This window comes from Ranitomeya variabilis, chromosome 3 (genome assembly GCF_051348905.1).
Source record: "Ranitomeya variabilis isolate aRanVar5 chromosome 3, aRanVar5.hap1, whole genome shotgun sequence".
Classification (NCBI taxonomy): Eukaryota; Metazoa; Chordata; class Amphibia; order Anura; family Dendrobatidae; genus Ranitomeya; species Ranitomeya variabilis.
Window position 1 is genome coordinate 500,365,814 of NC_135234.1, and position 26,794 is coordinate 500,392,607.

Consider the following 26,794-nt stretch of genomic DNA (forward strand, 5'->3'; position numbering starts at 1 on the left):
CCCGTGGTGTTATCTCCGACCACACCAGTATCATGTTCCTGAACAGACTGCTGAACCGTTCCGTATCCATTGTCACCCATTTGTACAACTCGGCCACCTTTTGTTTGCCCAGGTCATTGCCACCCACGTGTAACACCATTATCACCGGGCGTTCGGCCATCCTTGCTATGCCAACCATCTCCTTGAACACCTGTTTCCACTGGAGGCCTCTGATACCCCTCCAGTTAACTTTTATTCCCGGGATGTAAAGATTTGTTCCTCCTGGCTGCAGTTTGGCCCTCTTTTCAGCCCAGTATACGTAGGAATCTCCTACCACCCAAACTTCAACCCCTGTCAGAGACAACACATGTTAATTAAGCAAGTCGGGTCTTATGTATCTGGCGAAGCATGCGGACTTCCAACTACCCATTCTCTGCACTTCGGCCTCTGACACTCCTGCCTTAGCTGCCTCTGTGGCCGCCCCTATCCGGAACGAATGTGTTCCATACTCCTTTGGATTTGTGCCGGTTTTTTCCAAGCATAGCTTGAACATTGCCTGGAATTGGTACTTGGTCAGAGGGGGCCAGTCTGTATGAGTGAAGAAAAATCTACCAGCGTGTCTTATTACGGCGTATCTTTTAACCATTTTTAGCGGACAAGCTGGGCCCTCTGTAGAGTTAACCAGGACCCATGTGCCCCTCCCGGTGGGATCGCATTTGGATTTTCTAACCCTGATGCGCAGGGCATCCCGGCATATTACTATGTCCTCATTAATTAGTCCTCCTTCCGACGCGTTTTTTGACCGCGGTAGCAATTCACTAATACGCAGTGCTCCGAAAAAGATGGTCGCAAAAGCTGCCGATATGAGGGCCACCTCATATTGTGATGAGCAGATTGACGGGGATATCGCAATCAGGTCCTGCAATAGTCTCAGTGAGATGGGGCGGCGACATTCTTGGCTTGGCTGAAGCCTTTTCCAACCTTTTATGGCTTGTCTTATGCAGAAGGACTTAGTTACGTCTACCCATCCCAATAATTGAAAGAAAAATGCTAGCCCCAATAATTTCCGTTGTGCCGAGGTGCCCGACGCCCCGCCTTCCCTCATCCGTAATAGGAAATCAGTTGTCACTGCGCTTCGCGCTCCGTCGCTTTCGTCAACTGGCCTACCCTGAATTAGTGAGCACCACTCCTCCCAAGCCTTACCATACACCTGCCAGGTAGCTGGCGAAATGGAGGCCCGGATTAAGGGCATCAATGATTGACCACTGTGTCCCACAGGGACAGTGGACACAGAATACCCCGGGGTTGCGCGTTGGGCTGCTGGATTCTGAAAGCCTGCCAATTGGAAAATAACAATGGGTTAATGATGTTATCATCTACTTCCGCCACCACGGTGGCTCTACACCAAATATTGTTTTCTAGGCATATCAGCGCTAGCCGGCGCAAGAGAGCGAGTATGGACAGGGATGAAGAAGACATGTGATTTAGACTCTTCGCCGTTTTTGCATTTTTTGTTTGGAAACGAATGTTCGTGTTTCTCAACTGAACGGCCCATATCTCCAACGCTGCTACTACCGCAAACAATTCCCATAGAGCTGGGTCTTGCCCCCACTTTGTTGTCGTCCATCTCTCTGGCCAACCAGATTTGCACCATTGGTTTTTATAAATTGCTGCAAAACCCTCTTTTTTGTTCCACCCAATTGTCAGCCCTAATTCCTTGCTTGCGATCCCTCTAGCCATGACGCACGTGTGACCGTTGTACGATTGTAGGAACGTCTGCCATACTAGCAGATCTGCTTTTAGCGAACGAGTGAGCCTAATTCTATGGCCGGGCTGAGAAGCGCCTTTTGTTGCCAAGGATAGTCTGCGCGAGAATGCTCTGCCGACCGGCATTACGCGGCAGGCGAACGTCAGTAGGCCCAATAATGCCTGCATTTGCTGGAGGGTTACCTTGGTAACTTCTCGAAAGCCTTTCAACATTTGCTGGGTTTTTAATATTTTATCCTTTGGTAAGTGGAAAACCATTGAAGTGGTATCTATTTCGATGCCCAAGAAAGGCAATACATTACATGGTCCCTCCGTTTTTTCCGGTGACAATGGCATGCCGAATTCGAGTGAGATAGATTTGAATTTTTCTAGTAGATCGGAGCAGAGTTTAGACTTTCTGGGGCCGACGAACAGGAAATCATCGAGGTAGTGAATTAGGGATTTACTGCCCGTTTCGTACCGAACTACCCAATCTAGGAATGTGCTGAATAGCTCAAAATAGTGACATGAGATGGAACATCCCATCGGGAGGCACATGTCGAAGTAATAGAGCTGGTCCACTTTGCAGCCCAGAAGGTGGAAACATTCGGGGTGCACGGGTAGTAAACGGAATGCTGATTCAATGTCGGATTTGGCTAGCAGGGCGCCGGGTCCGGCTGCCCGGACAAATTCTACCGCCTTATCGAAGGACGCGTATGAGACAGAGGCTTCTTCTGGGGAAATTGCGTCGTTAACCGAATCGCCCTTTGGGTGAGATAAATTATGGAATAGGCGGTATTTACCTGGTTCCTTTTTTGGTATAATGCCTAGCGGTGATATTTTCATGTTTTTGAAGGGGAGTGACTTAAAGGGGCCTGCTATTCTACCCAACTCTACCTCCTTTTCAATTTTTTGTCTAAGTATTTTGGGGAATTCGCGAGCCGATTTTAGGTTATCGGATAGGGTTGGCGTTCTTGTTAGCCTAAAGGGAATAAAAAACCCGTCGGAGAATCCTGCTTGCAGCTGCTGAGCCGCTTTCTTATTGGGGTAGAGCTTTAGCCAGGGGGCCATCGCGGTTACGCTCACTGGGGTTCTGCCGCGTAGGCGCTTTGTAAGGCTGACGAATGCACCTTGACGCTGGGTGTCCCCCCCCCCGCAAGCGGAGCAATCATGTCTGAATTTGCATAATGCGTGGAAACGGCAGTTTCCCTCATTGAACAACCAGCAGGCCCCGGGTTTTCGCACGACCACTGAGTTCTGACCTGCAGCTGCGGAGTAATTAGTGGTCGTGGCCGAAAAGGGGGGCTGCTTTTGGGACAGCATCAAACGCAACCATACGTCTGTTGCTTTAACTCCCCAGCCTAGATCGGGCTATAGGGCCAGACGCCTGCGGAACTCCTCGTCATACCGCCGCCAGGCTGAACCGCCGTGCGACTTGTATGAACTATATATCATGTCCTGATATATAAACAATTCGGAGCAGCGTTCCGGATGTTTCTGGCCCATAATACAGCCCAACACTGCGAAGGCCTGGAGCCAGTTATTCATGGTTAATGCAATTCTTGATCTCCCCCTATCGAAACCCCTCTCGTTAGCTTTTTCCACCGTTTGTTGGTCCGCTGATAACAGCGACCATATGTCAATATAATCGTTGCTCCAGATTTTCAGTCTAGTTTCCTGATCTATATAAGCGCCTAGCGGGCTGATCCTGCAGAAGAAGGCGTCTTTGTGTAGATTAGCGGATTGTGGTGTTGTATTGTTCACCACCCTTCCGCTCGAGTGTGATAGCTGTAGGATTAATTCCTTTACCGCTGAAGTTAGCTCCATTTCTTGTAACATTTCCTTGCCACCCTTGGAACACTCACCGCTGTGTGATTCTGGACGAGTGTACTCCGATCCTGGAGGAAACCCCGCAGATGTTGACGAGGTGATGTCCCAGGACGGGGAAATTCTGACTCCCGCTACAGCGTGGGACTGGTCGATGTGCTGAGTATCGTGCGTTGGAGCCCGATCACAACCACATAGTGGCGGATTACTGGCTCTGTCTTCGGTGACTGCATGGTTGTTGTTGTGGCTGGAAGCCGCGGGGGATTGTTCTCCCCGGCTGAAAGCCCTAGAGGGTGCGCGTGATTTTGAAGTTTTGTCGCATGCCCGATGACTCCTATCCGGGCTATGCGATACATCGGACCCCTCGGATGATGCTGATGACAGCCATCCTGAGGCCCGCAATCTGCGGCGGCTCCTATGGGAGCTGCGTCTGCATCGGTGATGGGAGGGGCGTTTAGAGGGGTAGCGCGAATGGCGACGGGAGTTATCGGAGGAAGATTGGGAGGACGTGCGGCGTCTACGCCTTCGTCCGCCATTACTATGCGGTGTCATGGGAGGGATTCTATCAGTAGCCCGAAGAGGATAATTGGCCGTAGACGGTCCTGTAGTGCTACTTAGGAGGGAGGGCATTAGGAGGCCACCGTATTCGGCCCCATTACTGGGATTTAACAGGGCAGCAGCTATCAGATAATTTTTATTGGGCATATGGGCGGTGTGGGGCGGTGCAAATGTGTCCGTGATTGGTGCCGTTAACGAAACTTCACAGTAATTTTTGTTGCGCAGCTGTTGAGCGCCTTGATCGGTCCTTGCGGACCGAACAATGCGCTCCTCAGCTGCCCTGTAACCTGTACTGCCCGACCCCTGATACCCCCGTGCAGGCAACAGTGCTGCGTCTGCCGGGGGTATGCTGGAGGTCGGACCTGGTGGGAGATCAGCGCGCTGATCGGTCAGATTCGACTGATCAGAGCAATCAGGGTGCTGCGTGGCATTAATGCCAGCCTCCCGATTACCCCCTGCGGGTGGCGTATATGTGCCCGCAGGGAAGGTAATGGAGGACTGGCCAGCGCTGCCATTGCTGGGGAATTGCGGTGACCGGAAGTCGGGGGCGGGGACCGGAAGTGCCCGGCCGGAGCCTTTGCAGAGCCCCGGGCCGACACCGAGGGAGCAGGAAGCCGCCGGCTGCTGCGAGGCGGCGAGGATGCCCCCTCCCCTACCTGGAGATGCTCTGGGGCGCGGGGTAAGCGGGCGGATCACCTTCCCCCCGGCGCCGCCGTCAGCGTCTCCGGAGTGGCCGGGGAAAGGGGGATGTCACGCAACGCCTAGCACTACCAGGCTTAGCCCCATCAGCCCGTGACGGAGCCCCCGGTGCCGGATGCACACCGCCACCCCCCACCCCTGCAGGAGCCTGCACGGACGCAATGAGACGCAGCCCACCCTCCAATGGGTGCGACGCCCGGCCCTGCCCTGCCTCCTTCGTGAGGTACCCGGGCCCTCTGCAGCCGAGAGCCCCAGTGCCTGCAGCGGCGCAGAGAGGGACCTCTGCCTACAGCTCTGGGCCGCTCCAACCTCAGGTCCCCCGGGTGCTGGCATTCCGGAAGGCAGCGAAGGTGAGCTAGACCCGAGGGGACCCGGGGGCGAAGGGGAGAGGGAGGCCGGATCTAGGAGACCCGAGGGCGAAGGGGCGAGGGAGGCCGGACCAAGGGGACCCGTGGGCGGGAGGGTGAGTGAGAACAGATCAGGGGGACCCGGGGGTGAAGGGGTGAGGAAGGACAGGTCGGGAGAGGGCCCAGGGAGGTGAGCCCTGATGCCGGTAAGAATGGTCTGAAGCCAGTGCTCACCTCTCTGTTCCACCCCTTTCAGCAGGGCCTCGACCAGGGGGTCCGACATAACTCCAGAGATGCAGGGGGATAAAAGCTTCCAGGTGTCCGCCGGGAGGAAAGAGAAAGATCCCGGCCGGACACCTGGATTTAACCCCTGTAGGAGTGGCCGTAGGCCCCTCCCCTCCAGTGACCACTGGCCGGCTGGGGGTCTTCTAATTAGTGCATCACTAAGGGGGAGTGATGCTAGGGGGGAACTGGCACTGACAACCTTTCCGTGCTGCTCTATCTAGGTGCTCCCCAGTCAGAGACGCGCACCTTATACTGTACAGTACCGCGTCTGCCATTCTTATCAGTAAGCAAGTAATTATCTAGTATTATCCATTTGCTGTTGGTGAGAGAGGAGACTGGTTGTCTATCACTCAAAGGCTGGGGGTTTCACTGTTATGAGTAATTTATTTAGTCAAATGCATTTTTAGTTTGTGAGAGAAGACACAGTTGTCTTATAAATTGGACACCAGTCATTTGACTTACACCCTGAAGCTAAGTCCTGTGAAAGAGACACTGGAATCTGTCAGAGAGAGAGAGCACTGAGCTGTGAATACACATCTATACAGGTATTCTTTTTTTTTTTAAACTTGGATAAAAATGTTTCTAAAGGGGCGCATGCGCGGATCTTGGTAGCGACGGACATGTCGTGCTGAGCTCTACTACCCAAACGATCCCAAACAACCCCATTCAGCGGTCAGAGCACAGCAAACTCACCACCACCGGATCTCCTATATCCCCAGGAGTGGCGCCGTCGGTGATGCCGAAAAAGGGAAGCACAACTCAGCCTACAGGCCGCACCATCACGGATCTTCTTCTGAGCGGCAATACTCCCAAGATGGCAGCCGCAACAGTCTTACCTCCAGCCACAGCACTACAAGCCAAGGGGGATGCAGAGCAGGAAGAAACTGCCTCCAACATGGAGGCTTTGATAACCACAGCGGCACTCACAAAATCGCTGCAGGAGACCTTTCGGGCAGAGCTCTCCTCTGCTATGCAGGGCATAGCGTCACAGCTGCAAGACATCATGCAGCGCACAAACAGCCTGGAGGAGAAAATGGAGGCCATGACAGACGCCTTAGAAGAAGACCATGACGCACTCAAGCATCACACAGACCGCATCTCTGAACTGGAACTCCGATGCGAAGACTACAAAAATAGGTCCCGTAGGAGTAATTTAAGAATAAGAGGGCTCCCTGAACATATAGTTGCTCTCAAGGATACAGCGGCTGCTCTCTTTACAGCACTTCTGCCTGAATTGGACCCGACCCTCCTCCACATCACCAGAATCCACAGGGCCCTGGGTAAGCCTCGCTCTAATGACATACCTAGAGATGTAATATTAAAGCTGCATTATGAGGAAACGTGGGATATGATCCTGATGGCGGCCAGAGACCGCCCTTCTTTACCTGGCTTACCAAACTCTGTACATATATTTGCTGATATTGCAACAGCCACGCTTGCCAGGAGTAGATCCCTCAGACCCATCACAGCCTCTCTCCAGGTGGCCCAGGTTAAATACCATTGGGGTTTCCCTTTCGCCCTAAACTTCACAGCTAACTCCCAATCATTCACCTGACGGTCACTGGAGGAGGGAAAACAGGCACTAGCCAAAGCAGGATTACCGATCACTATCGATACTCCTTCTCTTCTCCAAAGAAGTCGTAGACCGGTAAGAGAATGGAAAGACTCCCCCAGAACACCCCAACTACCTCCCCCCACCCCTTCTCCCCCCTTACACCACCCTTTGTACCTCGCTTTTCCCCCCTATCCTCCCATTTTTTCCCCTTCCCCCTCCCCCTTATTCCCTCTTTTCTTTTTCCCCCACCTCTCTCCCCCCCCCTTTTTTTTTATTATTATTATTATTTATATTTTTATATCAGGGGTTGGAGCTTTCGGGTATATGACATGCTGCCCAGAACTGGCGACCCCTGGTCTACTATCTAATATGGGAACCCAGATCGCCATCTTTGTTGGACTCAATGTCCTTTTGAAAATGTTATTTGTTCTGATTGTTGTTGTCTTCCCCTCGTTTGTCTTTCACCTATTGTTACCTTGTAGTAATAACTATTTTGATCACAGTCTATTCAAATGCTGTGACAGGATGTCTTTAGATATAACTCTAGCCCTTAGCATCACTCTTATTAGCAATAGTTATACATTCAATTATGTGTAGAGTCCTCTCTCACAATGTCCGGGGATTCAATTCGCCGTTAAAGCATAAAACGGCCTTCCTTGATTACCAGAAACATAAGCCCGATATTATATACTTAGAAGAGACCAATTTCACCAACTCCTCGTATCCCAGGTACTTTGATACCCATTACTCACAACATTACCTGTCATCCTGGGACCGCAAGAGGAGAGGTGTAGCCATATTTATCAAAAATAGCTTCCCATTCCACCACACTAGCACATACTTGGACCCCGAGGGTAGATTCATCATCCTTCTTGGAAAGTCCCAAGTCCTCAATATATGCATCGTCAATAGCTATTCCCCTGTAACTGCTCAGACCCGCACCTTCCAACTAATTTTATCAAAACTAGCCTCACTCACATACCACCACCTTGTTTGGTGTGGAGACTTTAACCTTACCATAAACCCAACACTTGATAGCAGTTCCCTGAAATGAACAGACATAACAAAAACTGATAGGACAAAAAAATCCTCCAGCTGATGAAAGAATATCATATTGCAGAAATATGGAGAGAAATATACCTACTATTCTCCAGCCCAAAAATCTTACTCAAGAATAGATCTTCACCTAACCTCTGCCGCAACGCTCCCCTCGGTTCTATTCTCCCTGCATATTCCTTCATCATGGTCAGACCATGATGTAGTCCTATCGGTGTTCAAATTCAACACCATCGCTTCTAGACTCTTCAAATGGAGACTAAATGAATCCCTACTTACTGACCCCTCTATTTTAACAAGCGTCAAAAAAGACCTGAATATTTACTTTGAGGCCAATGCCACTAGTGACGTCTCCCCCAGTTCTGTGTGGATGGCACATAAAAAGTTCGTAACCGGATCATTAATTAAAATTGCATCCACCAAGAAAAAACAAAGATCAGAGCAGCAGTTACATCTGGAGGACAGACTTTCTAAGTTGGAACAGGCAAACCAAATCACCACATCACTCTACTTAACCAAACAGATCCATGACACTAAATTACAATTAAATGCGTTACTAGCGAACAGAACTGAAAAAGCATTAGCATGGACCAAGTCATCCTTTTATAAACATGCTAACAAACCTAGCAACATGCTAGCTCGAAAGCTCAGAAATAAGGAACTTCTTAACAGTATCCCCTCTTTATACTGTATACCCCCCCCCCAGTGCCTCCAGTCCTTCTTGGAAGGCTTGACACTCCCTAAAGTATCTACTTCAGCCATTGACTACCTCCAAACGCCCATCACCACAGAAGAGATTGCGTCAACAATTAAGAATCTCAAGAAAAGTAAAGCCCCTGGACCTGACGGCCTCACGGCTCTATATTATAAAAAATTTGAAGACATACTTGCAGCGCCCCAGAGTCCTGGTCGTTGCAGTAATGTCGCTCTGCCACTAAGGGGAGTGATGTTACGTCTGATTGCACTAAAGGAGTTCACCTGACCAGGTAACACTCACACTACACTTCACACTCCGGCCACCAGGGGGAGTGGTTCTATCTAGTAGGCCACTCCTCACGCTCTGGTAAAACTGGGGGTTGGACAGGAAGACGGAGAGAAGTAACTGGGAAGAGCTAGAGAGAGGACCTGTCAGGGATGGGATCCTGACAGATTCCTAAGAAAGTACAAAAAAAGTGAGAAAACGGGAATACAGCAAAGAGGCGATAGGACCAGAAGGAGTCGTGCTGTAAGATCGAGGCAACATCCTTCTGAGGCGCAAACAGTCGGTGGCCGGAACGCCGAGAAAGTAAGAGACTTTAAGTATTACTTCAAACCACGGCAGGACAGCCAATTATAGGTTGGCTGTCTCACCAAAATCACCTAAGCAGACAACGGAGGCAGCTGTGGGAGAGGGGCGACTCTAGGGTCCCGGAAGAACTCCAGGCCTACCCCGTCATATGGGTGCGTCCTAACCATATCATCTGGGGGACGGAGAGAACGAACATCAGAGACAGACAGAATCAGTTGTGAGGACTATCCTGGGGTGTTCAGCAGGGAAGGACTACAACACACAGGCGCTAGAAGGTAGACACTGATTCCCACCTGCAAAGGGAACTCCGGTCTCAGCCAGCCCTGTTAACAGTGCTCTGGATTGGGTACCTCCAAACCTTCAGTAAAAAGGTAAAGAGACTTCAACCTGGTGTCCTTGTTATTTACTGCGACCTGCACCGCACCACCACAACATCATCACCATCCACACCTTTCATTGGACGCCCCTCAGCATGGTCACGGACCGGGTCTAGCCACCGTGACAACCCCAGAACAGAGACTCAGAGGCCCGGTACCGGGTACCCCTCGGCCCTGCGGCAGTGGGGGCGCTCGAACTTGGCGTCACGAACAGGATCTACGTAAGCCTGAAGAATCAGGTCATGTGTGCCTTGGAACTGTGATTTATTGTGCTTGGACTGTGACTTATTGCAAAGACTGTGCATTGTTATTGCCGCCAAGAGTTCCCACCACAATTCCCCATTGCCGCACACGGAGGGAGGAGCCTTAGCTTCGTGGGCGGAACCGGTCAAAAGAAGCGCGGAACGAGAAAGCGCGGTAAAGTGCCAACCCCGGAAGAGGAACTCCGACCTCCAGCAGGTTAGTGGGAGGAAGGGACAGCCATGTCTGAGTCAGGGGGAGCGGAGGCGGCGGTCGCAGCCGTGGACACCGAGGCAGCTCCGGTCCCTGTAGTGGATGTAGCCGCGGCCCTAATACCACAACCGGTGGCCGCAGAGCCCGCTGTCCCCATCAGCCAGTCGGACACTGCCGCTACCACAAAGGCCATAATGCCCTTCTCTATGCCGTACCTGTCCGGAGCGGCCTGGCTCCCGCGATACTCCGGGGAGTCGCACACATTAACTGATTTTAAAGAAGGAATCTGTAGCCTGCTCGAGTTCTATCCCCTGACGGAGCCTCAGAAGGTTCATATGATAATCGGCCAACTCTTCGGGGCGGCTCTGAGAAAAGTGAAGTCCTGGCCCGCCGCGGATAAGGGAACTGCACAGCAGGTTTTTGCAAAGCTTAAAGCCACCTTCGATACCCGCACTGCTACAGAAATTAAATTGACTTTCTATGGATGCAAACAGAGACCGCAGGATAGCTTATGGGACTATGCCCTTAATCTCCAGGAGGCGCTGCGGGCCATTAAGCAGAGTGACCCTGACAGCATGCAGGATGAGGATAAACTCCTGAAAGAGCGGTTCATTGAGGGGCTCCTGTGCAGTCACCAACGGGGCCAATTGCACTTCCTGGCCATGCAAAATCCAGACTTGACTTTTGCGCAATTCAAGGATAAAGCTATCCAAGCGTTGCAGGAGCGACAGCCCAGCCGTGCAGCGCCTCCCAGGCGTCCCGCTCTCACATACCACCAGGAGGTGGCGTCGGATGCCCCAGTCGCCGCCGAGGCCGATGCCCAAAGCCTAGAGGATGACTCCCCTGCAGGACTTCGCCTCCAGATGCAGGAGATGACCAAGAGCGTTGCTGCCCTGGCCCGGATGGTGCAGTCCCTACAGGAGGCCCCCAAGGAGAAGATCCAGCTGGCCTCCAAACCAGAGGATGTCCCTTGGATGCGACAGAGGAGGACTCCGCCGACCAGAGGCCGGGACAACGATCGCTTCCATCGGGACGGACGACCCATCTGCCGCCGCTGCCATCAGGTTGGCCACCTTGCAAGGTACTGTCCTTTAAATGAGCAACCCCTGGGGCAAAGGGCCAACCTCCAGGAGTAGGACGGTCAGGCCCGCAGCATTGGAGAGCCAAATACATTGGAGGGCGACCAGTTCTTCCTGTGGTGATTGACGGTATCCCCATGAACGCCTTGCTGGACACCAGTTCTCAGGTGACGACTATGCCTTACGTGCTTTATAAACGGTATTGGGAGGACACCGATATTACTCGTGGCCCCGATGACGATTTCACCATAATAGCCAGTAATGGTCAGCCGTTGCCACAAGTGGGGTATAAAGAGGTCACCATCAAGGTGGGGCGGGTGGAATTGAAGGCCCAAGGGTGTTGTGTATCCGCTTTTTGGGCTCCCCTGGTGGTTGCTGGTGGTACTGGTGACTTGTTTGCACTTTGCTTCTTCTGTTCACCTGCTTCCATCAGTGTTTGGGAGTTTCCTATTTAGCCTTGCTCTCCAGTCATTTCCTTGCCGGTCATCATTGTAACCAGAGCCTTCGGTTGCATGTTCCTGCTACTAGTCTGCTGATCAGCTAAGTGGACTTTGTCCTTTTGTTTTGTACCTTTTGTCCAGTTTGCAGTTTTTGTAATTCTCTGTAGCTGGAAGCTCTTGCGGGCTGAAATTGCCACTCCTGTGTCATGAGTTGACACAGGAGTCTTAAAGTAATTTCAGGATGGTTTTTGAAAGGGTTTTCAGTTGACCGTGAAGTCCTCTTTTGTATCCTTCTGCTATCTAGTAAGTGGACCTCTCTTTGCTAAATCTACTTTCATACTGTGTATGTCTTTTCCTCTTAATTCACCGTTATTACATGTGGGGGGCTGCTATCATCTTTTGGGGTATTTCCCTAGAGGTAAGCCAGGTCTGTTTCTTCCTCTACCAGGCGTAGTTAGTCCTCCGGCTGGCGCGTGGCATATAGGAAGCCGTAGGTATGCTCCCTGGCTACTGTTAGTTGTGTGGTAGATTTAGCTCATGGTCAACTCGAGTTTCCATCACCCGAGAGCTCGTTCATTACTTATGTGTTTTTTACGTTCCCTTGCCATTGGGAACCATGACAGTATGACCGGCCCACAAAGTGTTAATTGTTTGGGCTGAAGCAGGAGAAAAAGAAGTGTTGAAGGGAAAATTTTTTTTTTCTTTCCCTCAGAGTTTTGCTGCCTAGCCCTTAATTGCTGTCTAGCTGCTTCTTACCTCCTCTTAACCCTTGAATGGCTCTGACCTTAGCTGTTTAACATGGATGTCCAGAGTTTGGCTGCAGGTTTAAATAATCTTGCTACGAAGGTTCAAAATTTACAAGATTTTGTTATACATGCTCCTATTTCTGAACCTAAAATTCCTACACCAGAGGTGTTTTCCGGAGATAGATCTCGGTTTTTGAATTTCTAATATAATTGTAAATTATTCCTTTCTCTCAGACCTCACTCCTCAGGAGATCCTGTCCAGCAGGTTAAGATTGTAATCTCTTTGCTGCGAGGTGACCCTCAAAATTGGGCATTTTCATTGGCACCAGGGGATCCTGCGTTGCTCAATGTGGATGCGTTTTTCCTGGCTTTAGGGTTGCTTTATGAGGAACCTAATTTGGAGATTCAAGCTGAAAAAGCTTTGATAGCCCTATCTCAAGGGCAAGATGAAGCGGAGATATACTGCCAAAAATTTCGTAGGTGGTCTGTGCTTACTCAGTGGAATGAGTGCGCCTTAGCGGCAAATTTCAGAGAGGGCCTTTCTGATGCCGTTAAAGATGTTATGGTCGGGTTCCCTGTGCCTACAGGTCTGAATGAGTCCATGACAATGGCAATTCAGATTGATCGGCGTTTGCGGGAGCGCAAACCCGTGCACCATTTGGCGGTATCTTCTGAAGAGACGCCAGAGAAAATGCAATGTGACAGAGTTATGTCCAGAAGCGAGCGGCAGAATTATAGGCGTAAAAATGGGTTATGCTTCTATTGTGGTGATTCTGCTCATGTTATATTGGCATGCTCTAAGCGTACTAGGAAGGTTGACAAGTCCATTTCAATTGGCACTTTACAGTCCAAATTTATTTTGTCTGTAACCTTGATTTGTTCATTATCAGTTATTACCGTGGATGCCTATGTGGACTCGGGCGCCGCTCTGAGTCTTATGGACTGGTCCTTTGCCAGGCGCTGTGGGTTTGATTTAGAGCCTCTGGAAGTCCCTATACCTCTGAAGGGTATTGATTCTACACCTTTGGCTTGTAATAAACCACAGTTCTGGACGCAAGTGACTATGCGTATGACTCCAGACCATCAGGAGGTGATTCGCTTCCTTGTGTTGTACAATTTACATGATGTTTTGGTGCTTGGATTACCATGGTTACAGTCTCATAACCCAGTCCTTGACTGGAAGGCTATGTCTGTGTTAAGCTGGGGATGTCGGGGGGCTCATGGGGACACTCCTATGGTGTCCATTTCATCATCTATTCCATCTGAGATTCCGGCATTTTTGTCTGATTATCGTGATATTTTTGAAGAGCCTAAGATTGGTTCACTCCCTCCTCACAGGGATTGTGATTGCGCCATAGATCTGATTCCTGGCAGTAAATTTCCAAAGGGTCGTTTGTTTAACCTATCTGTACCTGAACATGCTGCTATGCGCGAGTATATTAAGGAGTCCCTGGAAAAGGGACATATTCGTCCTTCTTCATCACCTTTAGGAGCCGTTTTTTTCTTTGTCTCTAAAAAGGATGGCTCTCTGAGGCCTTGTATTGATTATCGTCTCCTGAATAAAATTACAGTCAAATATCAGTATCCGTTGCCTTTGCTGACTGATTTGTTTGCTCGCATAAGGGGGGCTAAGTGGTTCTCTAAGATTGATCTTCGTGGGGCGTATAATTTGGTGCGAATTAAGCAGGGGGATGAGTGGAAGACCACATTTAATACGCCTGAGGGCCATTTTGAGTATTTGGTAATGCCTTTCGGCCTTTCTAATGCACCTTCTGTCTTTCAGTCCTTAATGCATGATATTTTCCGGAAATATTTGGATAAATTTATGATTGTGTACTTGGATGATATTTTGATTTTTTCTGATGACTGGGAGTCTCATGTTCAGCAGGTCAGGAGGGTTTTTCAGGTTTTGCGGGAGAATTCTTTGTGTGTAAAGGGTTCAAAGTGTGTTTTTGGGGTTCAAAAAATTTCATTTTTGGGGTATATTTTTTCCCCTTCTTCTATTGAGATGGACCCTGTCAAGGTTCGGGCTATTTACGACTGGACGCAGCCTACTTCTCTGAAGAGTCTCCAGAAATTCTTGGGCTTTGCTAATTTTTATCGTCGATTTATAGCTGGTTTTTCTGGCGTTGCTAAACCTCTGACGGATTTGACTAAAAAGGGTGCTGATGTTGCCAATCGGTCCCCTGCTGCCGTGGAGGCCTTTCGGGAGCTTAAGCGCTGCTTTTTGTCTGCCCCTGTGTTGCACCAGCCTGATGTTTCTCTTCCCTTTCAGGTTGAGGTCGATGCTTCCGAGATCGGAGCGGGGGCGGTTTTGTCGCAGAAAAGTTCCGACTGCTCAGTGATGAGACCTTGTGCGTTCTTTTCGCGAAAATTTTCGGCCGCCGAGCGAAACTATGATGTTGGTAATCGGGAGCTTTTGGCCATGAAGTGGGCATTTGAGGAGTGGCGTCATTGGCTTGAGGGTGCCAGACATCAGGTGGTAGTTTTGACTGATCACAAGAATTTAATTTATTTGGAGTCTGCCAGGCGCCTGAATCCTAGACAGGCACGTTGGTCGTTGTTCTTTTCCCGGTTTAATTTTGTGGTCTCGTACTTACCGGGTTCTAGGAATGTGAAAGCAGATGCTCTTTCTAGGAGTTTTGAGCCTGACTCTCCTGGGAATTCTGAACCTGCTGGTGTCCTTAAGGATGGAGTGGTTTTGTCTGCTGTCTCTCCAGATTTGCGACGTGATTTGCAAGAATTTCAGGCGGATAGACCTGATCGTTGTCCGTCTGGTAGACTGTTTGTTCCTGACGAGTGGACCACTAGAGTCATCTCGGAAGTTCATTCTTCTACTCTGGCAGGTCATCCGGGAATTTTTGGCACCAGAGATTTGGTGGCTAGATCCTTCTGGTGGCCTTCCCTGTCTCGAGATGTGCGTGTTTTTGTGCAGTCTTGTGATGTGTGTGCTCGGGCCAAGCCTTGTTGTTCTAGGGCTAGTGGGTTGTTGTTGCCCTTGCCTATTCCGAAGAGGCCTTGGACGCACATCTCTATGGACTTTATCTCGGATCTCCCTGTTTCTCAGAAGATGTCTGTCATCTGGGTGGTGTGTGACCGTTTTTCTAAAATGGTTCATTTGGTGCCATTGCCTAAGTTGCCTTCCTCATCTGAGTTGGTCCCTCTGTTTTTTCAAAATGTGGTTCGCTTGCATGGTATTCCGGAAAACATCGTTTCTGACAGGGGTACCCAGTTCGTGTCTAGATTTTGGCGGGCAGTCTGTGCCAGGTTGGTCATTGATTTGTCCTTTTCGTCTGCATTCCATCCTCAGACCAATGGCCAGACGGAGCGAACTAATCAAACTTTGGAGACTTATTTGAGGTGTTTTGTGTCTGTGGATCAGGATGATTGGGTTGCCTTTCTGCCGTTGGCGGAGTTTGCTCTTAATAATCGGGCTAGTTCTGCCACTTTGGTTTCTCCTTTCTTTTGCAATTCAGGGTTTCATCCGCGTTTTTCATCTGGTCAGGTTGAATCTTCGGATTGTCCTGGAGTGGATGCGGTGGTGGATCGGTTGCATCGGATTTGGGGACAAGTGGTGGATAATTTGGAATTGTCCCAGGAGAGGACTCAGCAGTTTGCTAACCGTCGTCGTCGTGTTGGTCCCCACCTTCGCGTTGGGGACTTGGTGTGGTTGTCTTCCCGTTTTGTCCCTATGAGAGTTTCTTCTCCCAAATTTAAGCCTCGGTTCATCGGTCCTTATAGGATTTTGGAGATTCTTAACCCTGTTTCCTTTCGTTTGGACCTCCCGGCATCTTTCGCTATCCATAATGTGTTCCATCGGTCGTTGTTGCGGAGATATGAGGTACCGGTGGTTCCTTCTACTGAACCTCCTGCTCCTGTGCTGGTGGAGGGTGAATTGGAGTACGTCGTGGAGAAGATCTTGGACTCCCGTATTTCCAGACGGAGACTTCAATATCTGGTTAAATGGAAAGGCTATGGTCAGGAAGATAATTCTTGGGTAACTGCCTCTGATGTTCATGCCTCGGATTTGGTTCGTGCCTTTCATAGGGCTCATCCAGATCGCCCTGGCGGTTCTTGTGAGGGTTCGGTGCCCCCTCCTTAAGGGGAGGGTACTGTTGTGTATCCGCTTTTTGGGCTCCCCTGGTGGTTGCTGGTGGTACTGGTGACTTGTTTGCACTTTGCTTCTTCTGTTCACCTGCTTCCATCAGTGTTTGGGAGTTTCCTATTTAGCCTTGCTCTCCAGTCATTTCCTTGCCGGTCATCATTGTAACCAGAGCCTTCGGTTGCATGTTCCTGCTACTAGTCTGCTGATCAGCTAAGTGGACTTTGTCCTTTTGTTTTGTACCTTTTGTCCAGTTTGCAGTTTTTGTAATTCTCTGTAGCTGGAAGCTCTTGCGGGCTGAAATTGCCACTCCTGTGTCATGAGTTGACACAGGAGTCTTAAAGTAATTTCAGGATGGTTTTTGAAAGGGTTTTCAGTTGACCGTGAAGTCCTCTTTTGTATCCTTCTGCTATCTAGTAAGTGGACCTCTCTTTGCTAAATCTACTTTCATACTGTGTATGTCTTTTCCTCTTAATTCACCGTTATTACATGTGGGGGGCTGCTATCATCTTTTGGGGTATTTCCCTAGAGGTAAGCCAGGTCTTATAGGAAGCCGTAGGTATGCTCCCTGGCTACTGTTAGTTGTGTGGTAGATTTAGCTCACGGTCAACTCGAGTTTCCATCACCCGAGAGCTCGTTCGTTACTTATGTGTTTTTTACGTTCCCTTGCCATTGGGAACCATGACACAAGGGATTGTGATTGTTGATATTGATCGCGAAAATGTAATCCCATGATGACTATCGGTACTAATGTTATAGAAAATTGTCTTGCAGAAGTTATTGTTTTGTTGCAACAGGTAGCAGAAACCGCTGGCCACAGTGAACAACGTGCTCTGCAAAAAGAAATCAGAGCTCTGATGCAGAGACAGCAGGTAGAGCTGACTGGTGGTGAGATTGGTCGCGTCACTGTGAGTGATTCAAACCCCATCGCGATACCCCCCAGGAGTGAGATGTTAATATGGTGTCGGGCAGCCATAGGCCTCAGGGGTAAGGACTACCAGGCCTTGGTAGAACCCGTATATTCAGACAATAGGCCTACTATCCTGACAGCCCGGGGGGTGGTCGACGTCCGCCAGGGGAGGGTGCCCGTATGTGTCCTCAATTGTGGGGAGGAAGAGGTCCACCTCACCAAGTATGCCACACTCGCCAAACTGTTCGCTGTCAATAATAGTGTGATACAGACACCTGGACCCTTGGTTCCGTCAAACATGGCGGAGGACAACGGTTCTGCAGGGCACTCAAAAGATTGGTGTCAGGAATTGCATGTGGGCACTGACTCTCCCCCATCCCATCAGAAACAGGGGGCCTACAGGGTGGTTCACGAGTACAAGCAAGTATTCAGCAAACACCCCTTAGATTTTGGACAGGTGAAAGGGATCCAACATCACATCCCCACGGGAGATCACCGACCCATAAAAGAGAGATATCGCCCTGTACCCCCAGCTCATTACCAGTGTGCCAAGGACATGTTGCGAGAAATGAAGGAGGCTGGGGTGGTGAGAGACAGTTGTAGCCCCTGGGCAGCTCCATTAGTCCTTGTTAAAAAGAAGGATGGTACAATGAGGATGTGTGTTGATTACAGGCAGTTGTATCGCATTACACATAAGGACGCATACCCACTGCCCAGGATAGAGGAGTCTCTGGCTGCCTTAAAATCTGCTAACTACTTCTCTACCTTAGATCTCACCAGTGGGTACTGGCAGGTTCCCGTGGCGGAGGCGGACAAAGAGAAGACGGCCTTCACGACACCGATGGGTCTCTGCGAATTTAACTACATGCCTTTCGGATTGTGCAATGCCCCGGGGACGCTCCAGAGGATGATGGAGTGCTGCCTGGGGCACAAGAACTTTGAAACCGTACTGCTGTATTTGGATGATGTCATTGTCTTCTCTAAGACCTACGAAGACCATCTGAAGCACCTGGCTGAGGTGTTTGAAGCCCTGTCCAACTTTGGCTTAAAGGTGAAACCGTCCAAATGTCATCTGCTGAAACCTAAAGTGCAGTACCTGGGCCATGTGGTGAGCGCCGAAGGAGTGGCCCCAGACCCCGACCAGGTCACGGTGATCCAGGACTGGCCAAAGCCCAGCAACCTCCACGAAGTCCGGCAGTTCCTCGGGTTGGTAGGCTATTACCGGAGGTTCATTAAGGACTTCACCAAGAAGGCCGCCCCCTTGCAAGACCTGTTGGTGGGCCAATCGAAGAAGACCAAGGGGAGGAACACCCCATTTGATTGGAACGAGGGGCTGGAGGGATCCTTCACTTGCTTAAAGTCGGCACTGACGGGAGAAGAGGTACTGGCCTACCCCAAATACGACCAGCCATTTGTGCTGTACACGGATGCCAGCAATGTAGGATTGGGGGCCGTGCTATCCCAGGTCCAGAAAGGCCAGGAGAGGGTAATCGCTTATGCCAGCAGGAAGCTTCGTCCCACGGAAAGTAACCCTGACAACTACAGTTCCTTTAAGCTGGAATTCCTTGCCATTGTCTGGGCAGTGACAGAGAGGTTCAAACACTACCTGGCCTCAGCAAAATTCACCGTCTTCACGGATAACAATCCGCTAACGCATCTGGATACCGCCAAACTCGGGGCCTTGGAACAGCGGTGGATGGCCTGGCTGTCCAACTACGATTTCACCATCAAGTACCGGGCAGGACGCAAGAATGCAAATGCCGATGCCCTGTCCCGAATGCCCAATTTGCCAGAAACGGGAGAAGACCCGGAGGCACTTGAAGAGGTGGAGCTGCCTGCATTCCATCACCCCAAAGCCACTCAGAACTCCCATCATGTGAAGAACAGGCACAAGAACCAACCGGATGCCATGCTGAATCCCCTGCCCCACCACGGATGGGCGGAGACCCAGGATGGTGACCCCGCGGTCCGTCGGGTGAAAGAGCTCTTGACGCAGGCAGGGTTGCATCCCGGCCCAGATGAGCCACAGGAGACCCAACAGCTGTGGAAGGGGAGAAGTAAACTGTTTATCCATGATGGCAAGCTGTGCCAGAGAAGCATCGACCCACGTACTCATGAATTGGTATGGCAGATAGTAGTGCCAAGGCGAGATGCGCCCATGGTTCTGGGAGCCTACCATGATGGAGCCAGACACTTCGGATGGAAGAAGCTGGAGAGGTGTTATGAACTGGTGGTTTAGGAGCAACATGGGACGAGCTCTGGAGGAGGTGGTACCTGTACTAACCGCAGTTCCTGAGCTTATCACAACACTAGAAGTAGCCGTGGGATGTTCCTGTCACTCCCTAGACACCTCGTCACAGCCGGAGGACTAACTACCCCTAAAGATGGAAACAGGAAAGCTATCTTGCCTCAGAGAAAATCCCCAAAGGAAAGGCAGCCCCCCACAAATATTGACTGTGAGTGGAGAGGGAAATTACATACACAGAATGAAATCAGAATGTAGCAAAGGAGGCCAGTCTAGCTAGATAGATAGAACAGGACAGAATACTGTGCGGTCAGTATAAAAAACTAGAAAAATCCACCACATAGTATACAAAAATCTCCACACCTGACTAAAGGTGTGGAGGGTAAATCTGCTTCCCAGAGCTTCCAGCTTAACTGAAAAAATCCATATTGACAAGCTGGCCAAGAAAAAACATAGAAAGAGCTGAACGATTAAGTCCACAATATGTGGACAGCAAAAGAACAAGCAAGGACTTATCTTTGCTGAACTGGTCAGAATATCAGGGAAATCCAAGCAGAGATGTGAATCCAAGCAGGAACCATTGACAACTGGCCCAGGCTGAAGGATAGAGCCAGGATAAATAGCCGAGCCAGAAAGACGATCAGTGGAAGCAGCTACTGACTGCTAAATCCAAGGAGCAGCAGTTCCACTCAAAACCACCGGAGGGAGCCCAAGAGCAGAACTCACAAAAGTGCCACTTACAACCACCGGAGGGAGCCCAAGAGCGGAATTCACAACAGAGAGGCTACTCCGAGGGAGGTTCTATTGGATTGGCATGAAGAGAGCCATTGAGAAGTGGTGTCGAGAGTGCGGTCCATGTAGCCTATGCAGGAGGGACCGTGGCAGCCAACGGGCTCCCTTGCAGCCTATCATCACCAAGCAGCCGCTCGAACTGGTCACGCTAGATCATGTGAAGCTGACACCTTGCCTGTCAGGCTATGTCTACGCTCTTACCATCGTGGATCACTACTCCAGATTTTTGGTGGTTGTGCCTGTCAAGGATCTAACAGCCAGGACGGCCGCCAAGGCTTTCCAGCAGTACTTTTGTAGGCCCCATGGCTACCCGAAGAAGGTACTGACCGATCAGGGACCAGCACTCGAAGCGGACGTGTTCCAAGAGTTCTGCCAATTGTACTGGTGTAAGAAGATCAGAACCACACCGTACCATCCCCAAACCAATGGGATGTGCGAAAAGATGAACCAGGTGGTGATCGACTTACTAAAGACCTTGCCCGTAGAGGAACGGAGCCTGTGGCCAACGAAGTTGCCTGACTTGGTGGACATATATAATCACATCCCAGTAAATTCCACCAACTGCACTCCAGCGTACCTGATGCGAGGAAGGTCTAGCAGGTTACCCGTTGATCTGGACATGGGGGTCCTAACCCCCGAAGATACCTCGCCAGATGCCGATTGGGATACCGAGAGGCGGCAAAGGTACCGCAAGGTACAGGAGTGCGTGGAAAGAAGCCTTGCTCAGGCCAGGCAAAAACAGGAAAGGGACTACAACCAGCATGCCCCTGCAATTCCCTTGCCACCTGGTGAGCACGTACTCAAACGAAAGAGGAGGCTACACAAACTCGACGACCAATGGGAAGCGGAACCGTATACTGTCCTGCCATCCGATTTCGACAACACGAAGGTTTGCCTCATCAGCAAGGATGGAGGGGAGACCTCGACGGTGATATCCAGGGACAACCTTAAAGTCTGCCCTGATAAGCTGAGAGCAAGGGAAATGGATCCAGGAACCTCCCCACCTGTAGAAAAGGAGAAGATGATCCACACTGTCCTTGGTGATTTTCCCCAGTCCTGGACTCAGATAAATCAGGCCATCGTGGTACCTGTTCTAATGTTCCACCAGCCGAACCCACCAGAACCAATGGTGGTACCAGATCATCCGGCCCCGCAGCCTCAACAAGCCCTACCTGAAGATGCCGTGCCGACCGTTGAACTGGCAAATCCTCCCTCTGCTATCGGTGAACCTGCCGTACCCACTGTTGGTAGCAGCAGCCCTGAGAGCTCCAGCCTGCCAGTGCTACCCAGACTCACTAGAAGTGTAACTAGAAGGCAGTGCACTACACCAGCGGTAGCAAGCATAGTGGGCCCTGTTAGGCCAGCAGCAACCACTACGCTGCGAAGGTCGACACGCAGCACCAAGAATCAAACTCCCCTCCGCTACAAAACTTGGAGGTATTAGTGAGGGCTGCTATTTAGTAAAAATTGGTTGTGTGCATATCTTTTGTTACAGGTTTTAAAATGGACAACGGAGTAATGGACAGTGAATTGCTCCAAAAACTTCTAAAAGGGGACCCCTTTGTTTACCCGGGGTCCTCGCTGTTTCAACCACTGAACTGAGAGTCATAAACTGTGCGTGACCTAACTTTCGCAACGTTCAAGAGTCCTCACCTCCCATAAAGGGAAGCACTGTTATGTTTAATTGTTTATGATTAGTGTTGAGCATTCCGATACCGCAAGTATCGGGTATCGGCCGATACTTGCGGGTATCGGAATTCCGATACCGAGATCCGATACTTTTGTGGTATCGGGTATCGGTATCGAAACAACATTAATGTGTAAAATAAAGAATTAAAATAAAAAATATTGCTATACTCACCTCTCCGACGCAGCCTGGACCTCACCGAGGGAACCGGCAGCGTTCTTTGCTTAAAATGCGCGCTTTTCCTTCCTTCCGTGACATCACGGCTTCTGATTGGTCGCGTGCCACCCATGTGGCCGCGACGCGACCAATCACAGCAAGCCATGACGTAATTTTCAGGTCCTTCTAGGCATTCAGTATTTTAAAATTACGTCCCGGCTTTGTGATTGGTCGCGTCGCGGTCACATGGGCGACGCGACCAATCAAAAGCCGTGACGTCACGGGAGGCAGGAAATGCGCGTATTTTTAAAATTACGTCACGGCTTGTGATTGGTTGCGTGCCGCCCATGTGACCGCGACGCGACCAATCACAGCAAGCCGTGACGTAATTTCAGGTCCTGAATGCAGAAATAGGCATTCAGGACCTGATATTACGTCACGGCTTGCTGTGATTGGTCGCGTCGCGGCCACATGGGCGGCACGCGACCAATCAGAAGCCGTGACGTCACGGAAGGAAGGAAAAGCGCGCATTTTAAACAAAGAACGCTGCCGGTTCCCTCGGTGAGGTCCAGGCTGCGTCGGAGAGGTGAGTATAGCAATATTTTTTATTTTAATTCTTTATTTTACACATTAATATGGTTCCCAGGGCCTGAAGGAGAGTTTCCTCTCCTTCAGACCCTGGGAACCATCAGGGATACCGTCCGATACTTGAGTCCCATTGACTTGTATTGGTATCGGGTATCGGTATCGGATTAGATCCGATACTTTGCCGGTATCGGCCGATACTTTCCGATACCGATACTTTCAATTATCGGACGGTATCGCTCAACACTATTTATGATATTTCAAAATTTTGTGTGTTTTCTGTTAACATGTATTGTTGTTCTTGTTTTCCCAGTCTGGGAGTACTGGATTTAACCGGGGGGGAGTGCAGCACCCCAGAGTCCTGGTCGTTGCAGTAATGTCGCTCTGCCACTAAGGGGAGTGATGTTACGTCTGATTGCACTAAAGGAGTTCACCTGACCAGGTAACACTCACACTACACTTCACACTCCGGCCACCAGGGGGAGTGGTTCTATCTAGTAGGCCACTCCTCACACTCTGGTAAAACTGGGGGTTGGACAGGAAGACAGGGAGAAGTAACTGGGAAGAGCTAGAGAGAGGACCTGTCAGGGATGGGATCCTGACAGATTCCTAAGAAAGGACAAAAAAAGTGAGAAAACGGGAATACAGCAAAGGGGCGATAGGACCAGAAGGAGTCGTGCTGTAAGATCGAGGCAACATCCTTCTGAGGCGCAAACAGTCGGTGGCCAGAACGCCGAGAAAGTAAGAGACTTTAAGCATTACTTCAAACCACGGCAGGACAGCCAATTATAGGTTGGCTGTCTCACCAAAATCACCTAAGCAGACAACGGAGGCAGCTGTGGGAGAGGGGCGACTCTAGGGTCCCAGAAGAACTCCAGGCCTACCCCGTCATATGGGTGCGTCCTAACCATATCATCTGGGGGACGGAGAGAACGAACATCAGAGACAGACAGAATCAGTTGTGAGGACTATCCTGGGGTGTTCAGCAGGGAAGGACTACAACACACAGGCACTAGAAGGTAGACACTGATTCCCACCTGCAAAGGGAACTCCGGATGTGCCGTTGGACCAGCCGGTCTCAGCCAGCCCTGTTAACAGTGCTCTGGATTGGGTACCTCCAAACCTTCAGTAAAAAGGTAAAGAGACTGCAACCTGGTGTCCTTGTTATTTACTGCGACCTGCACCGCACCACCACAACATCATCACCATCCACACCTTTCATTGGACACCCCTCAGCAGGGTCACGGACCGGGTCTAGCCACCGTGACAACCCCAGAACAGAGACTCAGAGGCCCGGTACCGGGTACCTCTCGGCCCTGCGGCAGTGGGGGCGCTCCATACTCACACCTCACATTCAACACTTCTGTAACGCCCTTTTAAACTGGACTCAAATGCCGCCCGAATTTTATATTGCTCATGTGACAATAATCCCCAAACCTAAGAAAGATCATTTATACCCCAAAAATTTCAGGCCTATCTCCCTCTTGAACGTAGACCTAAAAATATTTACATCCATCATTGCAGCCAGGCTCAATACAATCCTACCTACATTGGTACACCGTGATCAAGTAGGATTTATACCTAAAAGGCAGGGCTCAGACAACATTAGAAGGAACCTGAATCTCATACACTCAGCTAACCACCACAAACAGTCCCTCTTGGTATTGGCTCTCGACATAGAAAAAGCTTTTGACTCGGTTTCCTGGTCTTACTTATTTGAAGTCTTAGCAAAATTTGGCATCCCACCAAGTATTATATCGAGCCTTAAATTACTATATGATAGCCCTAAGGCCTATTTAAAATTACCTTCCAACCAACCTACCCCCATTGACATAGAGCGAGGCATGAGGCAGGGTTGCCCGTTATCACCAGCTTTGTTTGCCCTGGCTATGGAACCCCTGGCTGAAGCCATTCGAGTCAACCCTAATATCCACGGACCTCGAGACCTGGGAGAGCAATATAAGACAAGCCTCTTCGCGGATGACCTACTTTTGACCCTCACCATCCCAATTACCACGCTTCGAATCTATTCTCTGTCCTTCGCGAATTCGAGCTAATTTCAGGTCTTAAAATTAACGTAGACAAATCGGAAGCCCTATTTATCAATACCCCAAAAGAAACACAAACTAGCATAGTCTCCCAATTTAAATTTACTAAAAAAGAACACTATCTGACCTACTTGGGAGTTAACTTGACCTCCCATAGGTCATCCCTCTTTAAATGGAAATACCTCCCATTAATAAAAAGCCTCCAGTCAGACCTCGCCAGATGGTCATCCATGACTCTTTCTTGGCTCGGTAGGTTGCACGCCATTAAGATGGTCTCCCTTCCAAAATTCCTTTATCTTTTCCGATCTCTACCTATCCCGTTACCATCCAAGACTCTGCACGAGATCCATACCATGATTTCAAAATTCCTATGGCAGGGTAAGAAGCCCCGGATCCGACAGAAAACCTTATTTATGCACAGAAGATTGGGGGGATTGTCTATGCCCAATTTTATGCTATATTACAGGTCAGCTCAACTGGCCCAAATAATTACTACCTGTACTGACAAAGATAACCAACCCAGGTGGATTGGTCTGGAATCTTTCCTTATGAAACCTTTCTCTTTACCAGGTTTGCTCTGATCTATGCAAAAACTTCCAAAAGGTCTTCATATTACAGCACCATTCTCTTTCCACTCCCTGATCATCTGGCGAAGGGTGAGGTTTAAGCATGACTTACAATCTAGACCCTCCCTACTAACCCACCTCTTCCATAATCCCGATTTTACACCAGGGCTGGACCCCCGTCCTTTCTCTTGGTGGACCTATAATGGCATAACCACCTTGAGGCAACTCTGCACCCCCTTCCGTACACTACTTTCCCGACAACAAATTATTCAAAAACTCTCACCTCCGGCAGAAGAGACACTACTCATATGTCAAATTTTCCACTTCGCTAACCAGATTCTACAACATAAGGTTCCCCCACGCCCCACCAATTACGAGCAGAAATGTTTGGCAGATCCCCTGGGTAGAGGAACCATATCCCTTATTTACTCATCTTTAAATAACACTCAGGGAGGCGAAAAGCTTACATTCATGGAACAGTGGGAGGCAGATCTGAATATGTCGATGTCTCTGGAGGAATGGCGCAAAAGTTGCAATACACTCTCCAGGGGTAGCTGTCAGACCTCGTTGGTTGAGACATTCATTAAACTCTTACATAGGACCTACCAAGTCCCGAGTAAGCTACACTCCATATATCCGAATATTTCTGATCGTTGTTTTAGAGGATGCGGGGCATGGGGTGACTTAAAACATATTTGGTGAGAGTGCCCAGTGGTTTTGACTTTGTGGCGGAAGGTTCAATCCACTGTGGAGAAAATGTATGGCAATATGATCCCGTTGAGCCCTTTCGTCTTTCTTATGGGAACCAGAGTTCCAGGCTTCTCTAATAAGCTTCACAATTTAGTCAACCAACTCTGCTTGGCAGCAAAGCTTCATATTGCGTCGAGGTGGAGGAATCCTTCACTCTCTATGTCGTTAGTGATGGATAAAATGAACACTATTTTACTCTACGAATGAATTCAAGTCACAAGGAACGACGCATGGGACATCTTCTACCAGAATTGGAGACCCTGGATGGAATTGGACACTAATGTAAATCTGGGCCAGACCTTAATATTATCCCTGTGACATTCTTGTTTTTGTATGCGTTCAATCCTGTTACACTATGTGAAACTGCTATTTTGTCCCCCCTCATGTGCTTTCCCCCTCTGTCTGCGTCCAACAGTTTTAAATGTTTATTTTGTCTAAGTTTAGTCGTTTTCGACTTATGTCTATTCTATATGATTCTACATGATTTAAAATATGTAATCCTCCCTTGCATGGGAAAC